The sequence below is a fragment of the Polypterus senegalus genome, chromosome 12 (genome assembly GCF_016835505.1).
Source record: "Polypterus senegalus isolate Bchr_013 chromosome 12, ASM1683550v1, whole genome shotgun sequence".
Taxonomy (NCBI): domain Eukaryota; kingdom Metazoa; phylum Chordata; class Cladistia; order Polypteriformes; family Polypteridae; genus Polypterus; species Polypterus senegalus.
This window is the reverse complement of record NC_053165.1, coordinates 94,942,810-94,959,932: the sequence shown is the minus strand read 5'-3', so window position 1 is coordinate 94,959,932 and position 17,123 is coordinate 94,942,810. Positions and strand designations below refer to the sequence as shown.

Genomic DNA, 17,123 nt, shown 5'->3' with positions numbered 1-17,123 from the left:
TCATGCAAAGAGTAAGTGAATCTAATCACAGTTAAATCATTTTCACTTGTTATTATACTAATAGTGAAATGATCCTGTCAACAAAGTGGAAAAATAATTTATTATAGCAATTAAATCCATAACCTAACTTATCTGGAACCTTTTTAGCTACCAGCTTCAGAAACTCTGAACATCAATAAATTTCAAGGGAAATGAAGAAAACATATATTAATGATCCTTGTTTCTACCTAGTTTTGCTTATTTCTTCATCTCTGCCTTCCTGGTAGCATTTCTGCAGATCTCTTTTATTAGCCATTAGAGATACATTTTTCTTATGTCTTCATGAACAGGTTGTCATGCCATATACCACTGATGCCAGTAGTTTGCTTCCCACATCTCTCACAATCATACTATAGTCTACTAAGATTGAGCTTAAAACTTGTATTCTATTTATAATTTGAAACTACATGCATTTCTTTTCCTTCTCTTTAAAATAAACCCTATTAATTAATAACATCTCTCTCTCTGTTTGTACTACATACAGCAAAAATGAATTATTGTAAAAAAATGTAAAGTCAAAAGGAGAAAAAAATCTCCCTGCTTCTCCCTTGTGATACCTCAAAATCTGTAGTGCTGCATATTGACTACTAGCACCAACCCAATTGATTTTTTACTAATTTCATTGCTCTTTTAGGTATCTTGTTATCCTTTGATGGACTGCTTTCTTTAGATCCAACAGAAAAAAGTAAGAAAAAATAATGAAAATAGCACTGAAATGTTCTCAGCATCCTAAAATCATTATGATATGCTTCTCTGCAAACTATGACTATACTGCAGAATTATTTAACTGCCTACATGATTCTACTCTCTGTCTCTACACTTTGTTGTTAATTCACACCAACTGTTTTTAACAGTAAGAATTTAATATTGTTAGCTTTTATTGCTATTTTAAAATTATATTAGACATCTGCAGATTGAGTTCATCAACTATTTTAAAATGACTTTTGTTAATATCTATGACTCCACCAAAATTCAATTTTAATATCACCAGTGTATGCACCAGAGAATTAATTCATTCCAGTATCTAGTTGGAATTATTCTAAATAATGTGATTTTTAATAAAGTGAAAAAGAGAAAAATCTCACTGCTTCACCCCTGGCTGCATGTTAACAGATTGTGATGCCTCAAAATCTGTAGTGCTGTGTAGTATCTAGTTAAGAATGATCGACGTGATCAGGTTCAGTATGAAATTTGATGTCGTTAAATTTTCTATATTCTGAATAGATCATCTATATGCAAAATACACATTTATACAATGGAATTTTAATTTACAAAACCGTAGAGTACTGATGGAGTCAAGATAAATTGAAAGAATTTGCAATAATCTACTATACTATACTATACTATACTATATATACTAGCAGAATACCCGCGCTTCGCAGCGGAGAAGTAGTGTGTTAAAGAAGTTATGAAAAAGAAAAGCAAACATTTTAAAAATAACGTAAGATGATTGTTAATGTAATTGTTTTGTCATTGATATGAGTGTTGTTGTCATATCTATCTATTTATATTATATATATATACATATATATATACATATATATATATATATATAGCAAAATACCTGCGATTGGCAGCGGAGAAGTAAAAAGGAAACATTTTAATAATAACGTAACATGATTGACAATGTAATTGTTTTGTCATTGTCATGAGTGTTGCTGGCATATATATATATATATATATATATATATATATATATATATATATATATATATATATATATATATATATATATATATATATATATATATATATATATATATATATATATATATATATATATATATATATATATATATATATATATAATATATACACACACACACATCTATACACATACATATATACAGTTATATATATATATACATATACACACACACATATATACATACTGTATATACAACATATACATATCTATATATATACAAATCTACATATATATATCTACATATATATATTAGGGGTGGGACTCGATTAAAAAAATTAATCCAATTAATTAGAGGCTGTGTAAGAATTAATCTTGATTAATCGTATGTAATCGCACACGTAAATTTGCCCCAAATCAAATTTTTTTTTTTAATTTAAAACGGTTTTAGTGGGCACAGAATCAAATAATAGACATGGACATGAATATTGTAAACTGAAGCTGTTTTAATTTCTGAAAAAAAAGCTTTTAAACTGCATTTGAATTCAAAACAGAAACAAAAATATCATCCCTGGTTAAAATTGGGCAGACTTAAAAATAAAGTGGTAGTTTAAGTACTTTAAGTACATTTTCAGAATAGTATTGTCTTTAAATAATAATAACCAAAATTTCAACATAAAGTGCAGTTTTCTTCTTAAAAAAATAAGTCAGAAACATAAAAGGTAATTTGACCAGCTTACTCTTTAAACTCTGAGTAACATTAGCCAAAATTATTTTGTACATTAGGCTAAAACAGTGTGATCATTGAACATTTTGTAATTAGATGTATTTAGAATTACTAACGGTCACGGAAGTCCAATGATCCCCAGTAAGAGCCACAAAGTCTGCTTTCTGTAATGCATCTAATTTTGCTTGCTTTTCAGTGTGCACAAAACCATGCTTTTATCAAGGCTTCGCTCGGGTAGTCGAAATGATCAGTCGTAGGAGCGCTTTATTCCGACTCTTAACATTTTTGTAGCTGTGATGTGTGCATCAGTGTAATGGATGTACCAGGAAATCATGCATTGACAAAAGTTCCCGTTTGCTTGGAATTGAAAGTGTGATTAAATGCGTTATTTTTTAACGCGTTATGGAGTACATGCATCGAAGCTTCTCAGCTGTGCTTGTGCTAAGAAAGGGAAAATTTTAAAAATAACGTAACATGATTCTGCGTTAACCTAATATTTTTTCATACGTCCCAAACCAAGGAGATGCGAAGGTAAAATGAATCAGGTAGCGCGTACATAGTCAGTACACCCCTCTCGGAATCGAACCTCGAATGTCGGTTAGAGGCTTAAGACTCTACAATTAGCCACAGCGTGTGGCTTGTCTATGCTAAAGTATGTATTGTAGATCGGGGTATATATATATATACATTTATATATATATATACCCGTGTACCGCAGTGGAGAAGTAGAAGTTATGAAAAAGAAAAGGGAACATTTTAAAAATAACGTAACATGATTGTCAATATACAGTAATTGTTTTGTGAGTGTTATTGAATGTTGCTGTCATCAAGGATTTGATTATCATTATTTCTTTCAATCAGGCTCGTATTTGTAGGATGTGTTCAAGTTACATTCCGTGTTTGTCAATCGTTGTAAAGATAAGAGGTTTCATTCATCGATTAGTTCCTTACTGCATCAATAAACAGCTCGTCTTCCTCTTTATCTGAGACGTGACAAACTGCATGCACGTTTTTTTTTTTTACGCTGTCTTCCTTTAGCAGGACATTCACTTTTTCCACCGTGTGCTTTGTTTCCACAGTAGCTGCACTTATGAATATGATTGTATGTATAAGACGCTTCATATTTTTTTGCTGCCTTCTCAATTGTGTAATTCGGTTTTGTTCAGCACTCTTTGGAACTGTTGCTTTTGTCTGCGCATTGCGCCAGTTCACGTGAGCCGCTTGGTGTTCTTGCATCGAAGGTTCCCAGCTGTACTGGTGCCATCTCGTGTAATGTCAGCTAAGACCCGACACTTAAAAGTTTCTCTCGCAGTTTCAATGAGTTTGTGCCAAACACCACCCTGACCATCTCATCTTCCTCTGCATAAGCGCAGTCCTTCACCCGTGAACATTTACCGGCAGTGTTTGTATTGGATTGCCGCTGATGGACGGCCTTATATGGGCAGGCACTAAATTACAAACGCTAGTGGCAGTCTGTCTATGAACTTAATTTAATATAAACTTACGGTTCACGCCGTGCTTTGTTTCCGCAGTAGCTGTACTTATGAATATGCTTGTATGCATCATTTGCTTCATAATGTTTTTCTGCCTTCTCAATTGTGAAATGGCGTTTTGTGCTCATCGCTGTTTGGAATCTTCCTTGTTCTCTACGTACTTACGTAGGAGGTGTGATGATGTCACACGAAACTCCGCCCCCCACGGCCATCTCCAACTCAAGACTCCATTACATTATATGGGGAAAAATAGCTTCCAGTTATGACCCTTATGCGTAGAATTTCGAAATGAAACCTGCCCAACTTTTGTAAGTAAGCTGTAAGGAATAAGCCTGCCAAATTTCAGCCTTCTACCTACACGGGATGTTGGAGAATTAGTGATGAGTCAGTGAGTGAGTGAGTGAGGGCTTTGCCTTTTATTAGTATAGATATATACTAGCCAAATACCCGCGCTTTGCAGCGGAGAAGTAGTGTATTAAAGAAGTTATGAAAAAGAAAAGGAAACATTTTAAAAATAACGTAAGATGATTGTTAATGTAATTGTTTTGTCACTGATATGAGTGTTGCTGTCATATATATAGACACAGACACACACACACACATATATATATACATATATATACATATACATATATATATACATATATAGCAAAATACCCGCGCTTTGCAGCAGAGAAGTAGTGTGTTAAAGAAGTAATGAATAAGAAAAGGAAACATTTTAATAATAAGTAACATGATTGACAATGTAATTGTTTTGTCATTGTCATGAGTGTTGCTGGCATATATATATACATATATATACAGACACACATTTACATACACTTATATATATCTATCTATCTATCTATCTATCTATATATATATATATCTATATCTATCTCTATATCTGTCTATCTATATATCTATATATGTATATCTATATCTATCTATATGTATATATCCATTTATCTAGATATATATATCTCCTTTGGGGTGCGAGCAGCTGTTGTTGGGGGTGCCAGAATCAATTGAGGAAGAAAAATTAAAAACATTATTTGTACAAAATCTTAATTTATCTATCCATTCCTAAATAATTAAATGGGCAGGCTATTTCATATCAGTGCAATACGCTGCTTGTTAAAACGGATGACTCCTAATCTTACGTGCACTTAGTGCTGCGTGGGTATTATGAACTATCGTATTTGTTCAAGTTCTATTTAAATTTTAAATATAAGTAATTTTTATTTGGTCGACAGAAATATGTTTAGTAGGAATGAAAGTTAAATATAATCATCGTTGCATAAATTTTTCTTCATCATAGAAATTTAAAGACTAAATCCAACTGCTTGATGAGCTCATCAGGCAGTACACACTCACTGCACCCGCTCTCGCAAATTGAACCTCAGATGTCAGCGCTAAAGGCGAAGCCTCTCTTGTTGCGCTAGGGTGTGTGGTTCGTTTATTTGACAGTATGTAGATCGGGGTGTGTATATATTAATTGTCATCGCGAACCAGAGCCTTACTGGAAATTTGAGGCATTTCAATTGAAATGGGAGATCAGGGGGTATAACGGTGATGCCAGGAATACATTCAGAGAGTGGCGCTCTGCTGTTTTTTTGTGTAGTTGCCTTCACACAGCCTCTTCGCTGCTTTATAAACGAACGCCATATAAAGCCATCACCTTGTCAATTGTGTAATGCATTTTTTGAACAGGTTTGATGCATGGAAGTGATCACTTGTACTGCGTTCAGTAAGTTCAGGTGAGCTGCTCTCTTGTGTGATGTTGCGATGTCCATGGCTTAATTTAATGTTAAGTAAGACCCGGCACTTAAAAGTTTCTGGCTGCACTCCTGTTGTAATATGACGAAGCTGCGCAAGGTCACTTTTGAGAATACAAGTATAGTTGTCCAGGAGAAAAGCAATCTTGCCTGAAATCAGTGGCATCGTTTTGTAGGGTCTGTCCCTGAGACTTATTACTTGTCATCGAGCAGCAGAGCCTTACTGGAAATTGGAGGCATCTGAATTGAAATGGGAGATCAGAGGGGATAAAGGGGACGCAAGGAATACATTGAGTGTGGAGAAACCCTAGAGACAGGGTGTGTATTAACTTGTGGATTTTTCTGTGAGTATTTGGTGGCAGTGTGACGAAGTTGCTTTGGAAGACGTCGTTAGCCTTGGAGCTCAGCTCAGAGCGAAATGAGGTGAATGGGAGGGGAGTTGATGACGTGACTCCCCCACCCGCCTTAACTGTCAATGCACCAGAAACACAGTCTCTCGGAATTTGCATAAGCACAGCCCTTCACCTGCAATTTTAACTTAGTTACAAAGTGATCAAAACTCTCGTTTATATCCTGCGTCCTCTGATTAAACTTGTATCCCGCATTACCGTGGGCATGACAAACACCAGCGGCAGCCTGTCTATGAACTTAATTTAAACTTTTAAGTTTACACCATGCTTTGTTTCCGAAGTAGCAGCACTCATGAATATGGTTGTAAATGTAAGTCGCTTGCTTCTTATTGTTTCGCTGCCTTCTCAATTATATAATGCATGTTTTCTTTAGCGCTTTTTGGAGCTCTTCCTGGTTTTCTACGTACTGCGTTGATAGTCAGTTCATGTGATTACGTGGGAGGCGTGATGATGTCACACGAAACTCCGCCCCCCACGGCCATCCAGCTCAACTCCATTACAGTAAATGGAGAAAAATAGCTTCCAGTTATGACCATTACGCGTAGAATTTCGAAATGAAACCTGCCCAACTTTTGTAAGTAACCTGTAAGGAATGAGCCTGCCAAATTTCAGCCTTCTACCCACACGGGATCTTGGAGAATTAGTGATGAGTCAGTCAGTCAGTGAGTCAGTCAGTCAGTGAGTCAGTCAGTCAGTCAGTGAGGGCTTTGCTTTTTATTAGTGTGTATATATATATATATATATATATATATATATATATATATATATTTAGAGCAAAATACCCGCTTTGCAGCGGCGAAGTACTGCATTAAAATTTTTATTAAGAAGAAAATTTTACCTTTTTAAACTGAGGGAAAATATGCCAATAATTATTTGTTAAGGATCTCTTTGTATACCACACTGTGAGTTCGGCCCTCCAGTTGCAATATGACAAAGCTGTGCACTGCGCTTACTCTTGAGCATGCAACTTACAGTTGGCCATGTGAACAGTAATCTTGTCTCAAATCTCACAGCTTGGATTGCTGCTGTCATAATCAGTTTGAGTTTCATGGTTTGTTTCAATTACGACAGTATTTGCAGGATTTGTTGTATTGAAGTGACATTCAGCATCTGTCAAAGCGTTGTAAGCACACAATCGGTTTTTAGCGATAAAATCACATCCAGCTTTTGAGAGTTTAAACATTCATAAACATCAAAGTGTCCGCTACTGAAATCGTCTGTGAGTCTAAGATGTTTAAGAGGCATTGGCGGTTGTCGAAACGTGTAAAATATTTGGCCATTTCGGTACACTTGAAAGCGACAACCGAACAATTCAGCGGCAGCCATCAACTCACATGCAGAAACATAGGTGAAGGGCTTAAGCATTTCACTCTTATAGTGCTCCTGTGTAGTATAATTATCTCCTGTACCATCATCAGTCCACACCTTGAACCTGTCCCAGTCATTCAATACATAAGACACAATGTTCCTCCGGATATCAAGAGTGAGCCTGATATGGCTGTGCAATATGTAACAAAGAGAATAGAAAAGATAGGTGGTATCTCCGGGCATGGAAACCACTCGGTAAGTGATAGTTCTTTGATCGATAGTGAACATCTTGATAGACATGGTAATGGGGGTTGGAATGATAAAGGAAATGGGTACCTGAGCAATGTAAAGTAAGTGTAAAATACATATACAATAACTATAATTGTAATAAACAAACAATAAAACAGCGGAGAAGCCATGGATTAAACAAAAAGGCTGTAGTTATCAGTAGGGAGATGTAAATCCCGTGGCGAAGCAAGGAAGGGAATGTAGAGACTGGAGCGACGGACGGCCTTATATAGACAGGCAGCCAACAACGTGGGAGGCGTTGGGAGGGGGGACCAACGCCGCCTCACACGGTGACCGAGCTGCAGGCTATGGACATATATATGTACGTAAGTAGGATTCAGTTAGCGTTGGGAACCCGTGTACCAAATTTCTTGAAGATGGGCCCATAAGTAACAGACTGTTGAAAAGTTCATACCAACGAAATAAGTACGGACATCGGTTTCCGTTAAAAGTTCAATATGGCGGCCGACACAGGCATCATACCACCGAAATAAGTACCAAATTTCAGCCTTCTACCTACACGGGAAGTTGGAGAATTAGTGACGTTGGAAAGTTCAATATGGCGGCTGACAGTGGCGTCATACCACCGAAATAAGTATGCACATTGGTTTCGGTTAGCACAGGAAAGCCGCCTACCAAATTTCTTGAAGATGGGGCCATGAATAAGAAAGTTCAATATGGCGGACGTTGTTGATCGTTATGACCGTTACGCGTAGAATTTCGAAATGAAACCTGCTTAACTTTTGTAAGTAAGCTGTAAGGAATGGGCCTGCCAAATTTCAGCCTTCTACCTACACGGGAAGTTGGAGAATTAGTGACATTTGGAAAATTCAATATGGCGGCCGACAGTGGCGTCATACCACCGAAATAAGTACGTACATCGGTTTTGGTTAGTGCAGGGAAGCCGCCTACCAAATTTCATGAAGATGGGGCCATAAAGTTCAACATGGCGGACGTTGTCGACCATTATCGACCGTTATGACTGTTACGTGTAGAATTTCGAAATGAAACCTGCTTAACTTTTGTAAGTGAGCTGTAAGGAATAAGCCTGCCAAATTTCAGCTTTTTACCTACATGGGAAGTTGGAGAATTAGTGAGTGAGTGAGTCAGTCAGTCAGTGAGGGCTTTGCCTTTTATTATTATAGATAATTTTAAGCCTAACAGTGCAACAATTTTGTGCAACGATTTTATATCACGTTTAAATCGGGCTTATTTTAAAACCTACATATACATGTTTGGTATCATTCTTTTCAGAATTTATCGTACTTAAATGTGTTGTTTGTAGATTTTCAGATTCTTATTCCGTTTTTAAATTATACATGCTTCACAATGCGAGCAGCAGAGATGCGAAGTGGCTGGCGTATAGAGCAGGCCGGGGGGTTTGGCGAGCAAAGCGAGCAGGGGGAACCCCCTAGTAACAAATAAAACAGTGGTAATATTCACTGCTTAAGTACATCTTGAAAGCAATAATCATTATGCACAATTATTTAACTAATCAAACTAGAAATGTATATTTTGATTTTGATGTTGGAAGATTGGCTGAACATCCATTAACATATTGAAGCATTCGAAAGGCAGTTTTTATCAATTCTTTCTCTTCCATTATTGTTACAAGTATTGAATACTTACCACTGCTGTTTAAGCCATTTTTCTGTTCTTACAGTATATGGAGAAGCATGCCCAAAAATTCATTATACATGGTATTAAGACCCTTACATACAAGATACCATTTAATAAGTACAACATATCATTTTGAAGGCTTTTCAATATTTTCTGATCAAAAAACAGACACCTTTGGTGAAACATCTATGAGACCACAGAGGTGTATTATGTTAAACCCATTTACATGACAGCCTTCTTGTAACATTGACTCAATTTACATATTTCAGTAAAATTCTTCTCAGAATTCTTCCTCTGTCTCTCTCTAAAAGCATTAAAAACAAAGTTTTATTTTTATAATCTTTTATATTGTAGCAGAGAAAAGCTGTGTTTAGGATAAACCACTGAGTTTGTGCTGTATAGGCCAATAATGAAGTATGTACTGTATCTAGTAGGAAGCCAGCAGCGAATTGGTCTAGAAAGTACCGTATTAATGTTCAGGCACACTTCTCATGCTGACGCTGTAAATATGAATGTTGGATTTTTACACCTCACACACTACAATTAACATCTGCAAAACAACTATAGACCCAAGAAAAATGAAATATTTTACAAAAATAATTGCACTAGACAAGAGTATACAGTTCAGGTCCATTAGTATTTGGACAATGATACAATTTTCATAATTTTGGCTCTATATGCCACCAAAATGGTTCTCCCCATTTTCATTGGCTCAAAAGTATTTGGACAATTGACTGACAAGCTGTTCCACAGCCAGGTGGTTGCAGTTTCCTCATTATTTCATTAATTATCAAGCTGGTATAAGGTATGGAGTTGATTCCAAGTGTGGAATTTGCATTTGGAAATGGTCACTGTGAACTCTCAATATGAGGTCCGTAGAGCTGTCCATGCAAGTAAAAACATGCCATCATTAGGAAGTGAAAATAAAATAAACCCATCCAAGAGATAGCATAAACACCAGGAGTGCTCAAAAGCACCATCTTGTACATTCTTAAAGAGAAGGTACACACTGGTGAACTCAGCAATACCAGAAGGCCTGGATAACCATGGAAGACAAATGTGCTAGATGATCACAGAATGTTTCCTTGGTGAAGAAAAAACAATTCATTTAGCCAAACCAAGAACACTCTCTAGGAGGTAGGCCTATCATTGTCAAAGTCTACAATCAAGAGAAGACTTCAAAAAAATAAATACAGAGGGTTTTCCACAACGTGCAAACTATTGGTAATCAGAAAGTGTAGGAAGGACAGATTAGGCTTTGTCAGAAAATATTTTAAAAAATCACTCCAGTTTTAGAACAGTTTTCTTTAGACAAATGAAATTAAGATTGATATGTACCAAAATGATGAATAGAGAAGAATATAGAGAACAGAAGGAATGGCTCATGATCTCATCAACTGTGAAACATGGTGGAGGCAGTGTTATGGCATTGGCATGCGTGACTGCCAATGGAAATGGGTCACTGGTGTTTACTGATGATATGCTTGATGACAAAAGTTGCAGGATGATTTCTGAAGAGTACAAGGCTATACTGCCTGCTCAGATTCAGACAAATGCTTCACAGTACAGATGGGCAATGAGACAAAACATGCTGTGATAGCAAACAAAATGCTTTTCAAGGCAAAGAAGTGAAGTGGAATATAATTCAGTGACCAAGTCAATCAACTGACCTCAACCCAATTGGACATGCATTTCACTTGCTGAAGACAAAATTGAAAGAAGAAAATCCAAAGAACCAGCAGCATCTGAATGGACAGCTGCAAGAGCTACAGTGGAAATCCAGTACTTGGAGATGGCCATGGGATCCTGATTTCAGGCAATCATTGACTGGTTGTTTTATTCTTGATTTATGTAAGTTTATACAAATACTTTTGAGCCCCTGAAAATGGGGAGACCATGTATAAAAATGGCTATCTTTTCTAACTGGCTCATTCAATGTTTTTGTTAAATGCCTTAAATTAAAAGTCTACACTTCAATCAAATCTTGATTGCTTCATTAACATGCTTTTTGAGTAGTGCAAATATTTGGGTATTAACTGGAACATGAACAGAGTTAAGAATGCCAAAAAAAAAAATACTCTGGAAAAGTTCAAAAAGCCATTTGTTCTTAGTCAGAAAGTGATTACAGGTACAGTACATGTTCACTATATGTGAAACATAACTCTTTAACTTCAAGTCTGACAAACTGTTGCCAGGTGCACATTAAAGTAAACCTTATTAAATAACAATCAACAAAATAAACAATGCTAATTAAGCGTAAATTGCTGTGTTTGTAAAGTTGAAAATTATTTGGTTAAATGTATATGCTCATTTTGTATTTTCTAATGTTCTTTACATGTTACCTCTGTGTTGCTGTACAGTGGTCCAAACCAGCATATACAAGTAAACTAGTAGAAGTGAATTAAAAACAACCTGAATAAGTGAGGTATGTGCAGTTTAACTGGGTTCACTTTTACTTTTTTCCATGAGAACGGTTCTTTTATTAGTCTGTCATGCAGCAATGATGGCTATAATATGACAGAATATACTAAATTATCAGGGATCCTTAAACTCAGACCTGTGGTTGCTGTTCCAACTTCTTAGCTGCAAATTCCTGACTTTAACTGAACACATTGTCCAATTAAGTACTTGTTTATAATTTAAAGTTTTAGAATTAAAGTGCTTTGGTGGGCTGGCATCCTGCCTGGGATTTGCTCCTGCCTTGCGCCCTGTGTTGGCTGGGATTGGCTCTAGCAGACCCCCGTGACCCTGTGTTAGGATATAGCGGGTTGGATAACGGATGGATGGATGGATGAATGAATTAAAGTGTGCAGTTTGTTCTTTATAGAAAGTTATAACAACTAACATTTTATACTAGCTCTTAGATTGCAGACATCAATTGTTTCACTTTAATTTTACTATTTATTTTCACAAGTTATTCACTTCATCACAGCTGCTTCATCATTTCTGGGTCCTGACTTCTGCTTTCTGTGTTACTGCCTGTGTGGAGGTATTTTTGGAAACTGCAGAATGTTTTGCTTAAGCTGTGTGTACTGATCAATCGTGAAGTCATTGGTATTTTCCATTCATGGAGAGGCTTGGTGATGCAAAAGTTAGTAGCTTCAATTCCTGGGCCAGTCAATATCTGGGTATAGTCTGCATGTTCTCCCTATGCCTGTGTGGTTTGCCGCTGATATGGTTATTACTATATCCTTCCACACCTCAGAAGTGTGTATGTCATATTAAATGGTGATAAGAGTGCTCTGTGATAAGACTAGGGCCCTGCCCAGAATTGGTTCCTGCCTTGTTATCAAAGCTGCTGAGTTACCCTTTGGGTCCCATTAACCCTGAAATTGAAAATGGATAGATACATTTTTCTATTCAACAGAGGCTTTGCAGTATAATGAACAATGTGACAAATGCGTACTGTAATAGAAATAGTAAGTGAAGCGAATAGGATGGTACCAGAAAAAGCAATGGTGAGAAATAAGAAATAAATGAAGTGTCACATGCTGAATTTAAGAATTTAGGTGAAGAAATGAAACTTTAGTGTGGAATATGAATGTTTTAAGTGCATCCCGTTCACAGAAAAAAAAAATCGATGAAGAGAATACAAAAGCTAGAATACACCTTTGCCAACTTAGGCAACTTTTAGTTAAATGTGGGCTAGCACACAACATTTAAAATATCAGCCTTTCATTTACAGAATGAGATGACAGCTGGTGGTACCAGTCAGTACCTAAGCTGAATAATCCCCTCTCCTGGAAAGCCTCTTCATTGTATTGTGACTTATGAATACACCAATCATTTTACTTTGCTCTCTTTCCAGTAAAGGAACTGAATCTGGTAGGCAACTAGACAATCCATATAAAAGAAGGTAGAACCAGTTTTCTTTAATTTTACTCCTCTCTTAAAACGATTTTCGTCCACTATCCTAAACATGAAATGCTATGCACCTCTTTTATACTGAACACTCAATCCATTTTACAGCAGGGCTGAAGAAGAAGCAGTCACATGTTTGCTGACGATGCTTAACACTAATGTTGCTATAAAAAGCCCTGAACGATGATTAAAAAAATATCTCCTTCTCTTACTCTAGTTATCGACATTGGCACCACAGTTAAAAAGCAAAGTGGAAAAGTCTGAAGGTGTGCGCCTTAAAACTGTGTCAGTTATACAGAAGTGATAATTACTTTTATAACACAGGCTGTGACTGCTTTTCTATTTAATAAACAGAATTTTAATGAAGTCACATTCATACATGCCTCATGCAGTCAAACATAAGCTAGTTTGGAATGAAATACTGTATATCTATTTGGAATATACTTTCCTTGAATACTGTATAAAACAGTTAGAAAAACACGTTTAAATTGTTCGATCATGTGCATTTAATTATATGATACTGTCTTTTAAACATGAGTATCATATTAGTAGAGTGGTGGTTAAAAGCAACCCTTGTACTTTCAAGGTGACATTTTAAAGAGATGTCTGTAATAAATTAGGTGATCTAGACCCAATAAGCAAGGACAGCAGCAGTGTATTCAGGAAGTAGTCAGCCCTTTCAATGTACATTTTGTTAGGTTACAGCCTTATGCTAAATTGTTTAAATTAATTTTTCTTTATATCAAGCAACACTAAAGACACCAACATGACAAAGCAAAACAATTTTAGAACAAATGTTTGCAAATTTATTAAATAAATACTGAAATATCACATTAACACAAAAATTCAGACCCTTTGCAATGAAATTTGAAACATGGGTCAGGTTCATCCAAATCTGCTGGTCATTACTGAGATGTTTCTACACCTTGTTTGGACTCCACCTACATGGTCAAATCATTTGATTGGATGGTGATCAGGAAAGACACAAACCTCTATATCGTATATACTCTAAGATCCCACAGCTACAAAGTATATCAGAGCAAAAACCAAGCCATGAGGTTGAAAGAATTCCCTGCAGATCTTAGAAATAGGATTGTGTTGAGGTACAGATATGAGGAAGGCCGCAAATATTTCTTGCAGCATTGAAGGTTCCCAAGAGCACAGTGGCCTCCATAACTCTTAAATGGAAGAAGATTGGAACAATCACAACTCTTCCTAAAGCTGGCCACCCAGCCAAACTGAGCAATCATGGGGGAAGGTCCAACTCATTCTGGTTGTGTTCCAGGGAATCTGTGTGGAGAGGGGAGAGACTTGCAGAAGGACAGTTTCTCCCCTTTTCTTGCCATCAATGCAACATGTCCCTAATCTTGGATTTATGACAGAGTTGCCAGACAAGTCAGTATCCAGTAATAGAGACATGGAAGCCTGTTGCAGTTTGTAAAAATGCACCTAAAAAACTCTCGGACCGTGAGAAAAAATATCTTGTGGTTTAATGAAACCATTGATTAGCATCATGTCTGGAGGAAAACAGGCACCACTCAATACTTCTGCAATACTATTCCAACAGTCAAGCATGGTGGTGGCAGCATCATGCTATGGAGTTTTTTTCAGCAGCAAGGACTGGGAGATTAGACAGAGTTGGCAGAATGCTGCATGGAGCAAAGGTACAGAGATATCCTTAGTGAAAGCCTGCTCCACAGTAAGGTTATTATAGTTAATGAAAACTAAAAGCAAAATTGAAACTATTAATAAAAAACCTTTTTGTAAACTGAAATAAAATAATTAACAAAACCAAAATGATAAACTAAACAAAACTATTAAATTAGCCGAAAAGAATAACAGAAATAAAATAATCTTTTGCTAAGATTTTAAGAGTGTTTTTTGAATGTTGATTGATGAAAAGCGCCAACGCTTTTATTTTACGAGTGATGTATGAGAGACTTATTTTTTACTTTTTACTACACTTTTAACTTAATATAAGTGTGGTTTTTAAAAAGTATTTTTATATATATTATTTTCAACTTTTTAATCTTGGTTTTGTTTTAGTATAATTTTGTAATCAAAATTTTAACACTTCCTTTAATATTTCTATCTTTTACTAGCGCCATCTATTGGTGAAATCTTGAACTGTTCTTCATATGAAAATTTCACTTCTCAATTAACATGGATTAATTGATCAATTAGTGAAACTGATAATTGATTCATGCATTGTCATCGTAAGTGATAAGTGTGCAAAATTTCAAGTCATTTGGACAATAGGAAGCGGGTTAAATATCGATTCACTGTTCAGAAGTGAACACCACTGTGTGTCACCCAAGTGGGAAACAAAGTACTCCAAGAACTAAATATATCACACTTATCAATTCATTTAACAGAAATACACACATGTATTACACATGCATGGGAGACAAGAAGCTTAATACTAGCAGATAAAGCAGATCTTAGAAGGCTGAGCTATAAACATACCCAGTGTCCCTGTCTGAATAGGGGGTAACTTACCCTCTTTGCTCTTAGCACCAAATACACTCATTCGCTTTCATTATCTCTGCAGTACTTTGGCCATGCTACTTCCTTGAAAGATGTCTCTCATCAACTCCCAACTTTAGGATCAATGGGCTACTGTTTAGGAGTGGCAACAGAAATCCCACATAGAATTTACTTGCCAGCAATCATCATTGTTAATTTTGTGTTCTGGAAAGATATTTGAAAGTTCTATTGCTACATATTGTGTCGCAAAGTATTTGGGGCTCTAATGAAAGGAAAAAAAAAGGCTTGCTAGCTACTTGGTAATGCCCTAGGTAGGAACTCTTCTGACATTGACAGCATTGGATCCTGCACTGCACCTTATGCTTGATTCTCCAAGGCACTATATACTGTTTGTAAAATAGACAATTCAAAACACCTTCTCTTACAAATGTTTTTTTAATTTATTTTACATGGTTACATTACTAATTTATTGTATTGTTTAGTACACACCACAAAACAACCGTTGAATTCAAAGCACAATCGTGGACTTATAGAGTAATATTTTTAATTCATTTAATCCAATTCAAAGTTGCAGGTTTAGGAAGATAACTCAGGATCATTAGACACAAGGCATGGACTAACCCTGGACAGGCCCTGGACATTTTGTCACAGGGCTCGATCACACAAGTGCCTCCACATGAGCAAAGCTATTACAGAGTTGCCAATTAACCCAACACACAAATGTTTGACATGTCGAGGAAAACAGGAATGCCAGAAAGAAAAACACACAGAAAAATGGAATTTGCTAATTTTATACATACATTGAGAAGGAGTGAAATTTTAATGTAGAATCCTTGATCTGTGTGGGCGCAATGCAAACCACTATGCCACAGTTGCTACCCCTTCTTGTAGCATACAATGATTAATGTCTGGTTTAATTAGTTGAAAGAAGAAGTAAAAAAAAAAAACCCAAATTTTGCTAACATCTTAACAAGTGCACTAAACTGCCATGAACATTGTATTTTAGATGTTTAAACACTTCTCTTGTAGCTTTTAATATTGTTAACACTAAAATCTATTACAATATATTTAATATCCAGGTCGTTTTGCAGTGCCAATTAATTTTTTTGCTGCCATCTTTCTTCGTTCAGCCCCATCTATCCTGTTTCCCAATTGATTCTGTGATATTAGTCATCCATTTGGTCTAATATTTGACTAATGCTCATTTCTTATTAAGACTTGAGACAGTTTATTTTTTCTGCATTTCATGAAGCTCTTTTTTCTCAGCACTAAAGTGATAATTAATGCTGACAGTGCATTTGAATATGTTCTCCCCATGCTCTTGAATACAAACAGTCATCAAGGGCTCTTCAGCTCTGAGCCTCAAGGGCCATCACATCTACAGGTTCTTAATTCTAGCTCTTTGCAGACTTTGCTGATTTCATTATTTCACTGTTATTTATAATTAAAAATTTTAAAACATCACTGAAGTCATAAAAATCATTTAGT

General features: G+C 36.0%; 1 protein-coding gene across 4 annotated transcripts in view; it reads left to right on the top strand.

The window, feature by feature from the left end:
- Window positions 1–17,123, top strand: part of LOC120541393 (synaptic vesicle glycoprotein 2B-like) — a 240,682-nt gene that overhangs the window by 137,577 nt on the left and 85,982 nt on the right. Inside the window, exon 1 of one of the 4 annotated variants that reach the window (XM_039772972.1) lies at window positions 11,074–11,138. The exons of the other annotated variants lie outside the window; for them this stretch is intronic. The gene's annotated coding sequence lies outside the window, so the exon portion shown is untranslated. Of the gene's footprint in view, window positions 1–11,073; window positions 11,139–17,123 lie in introns of those variants that run through there. 4 annotated transcript variants of the gene reach the window in all.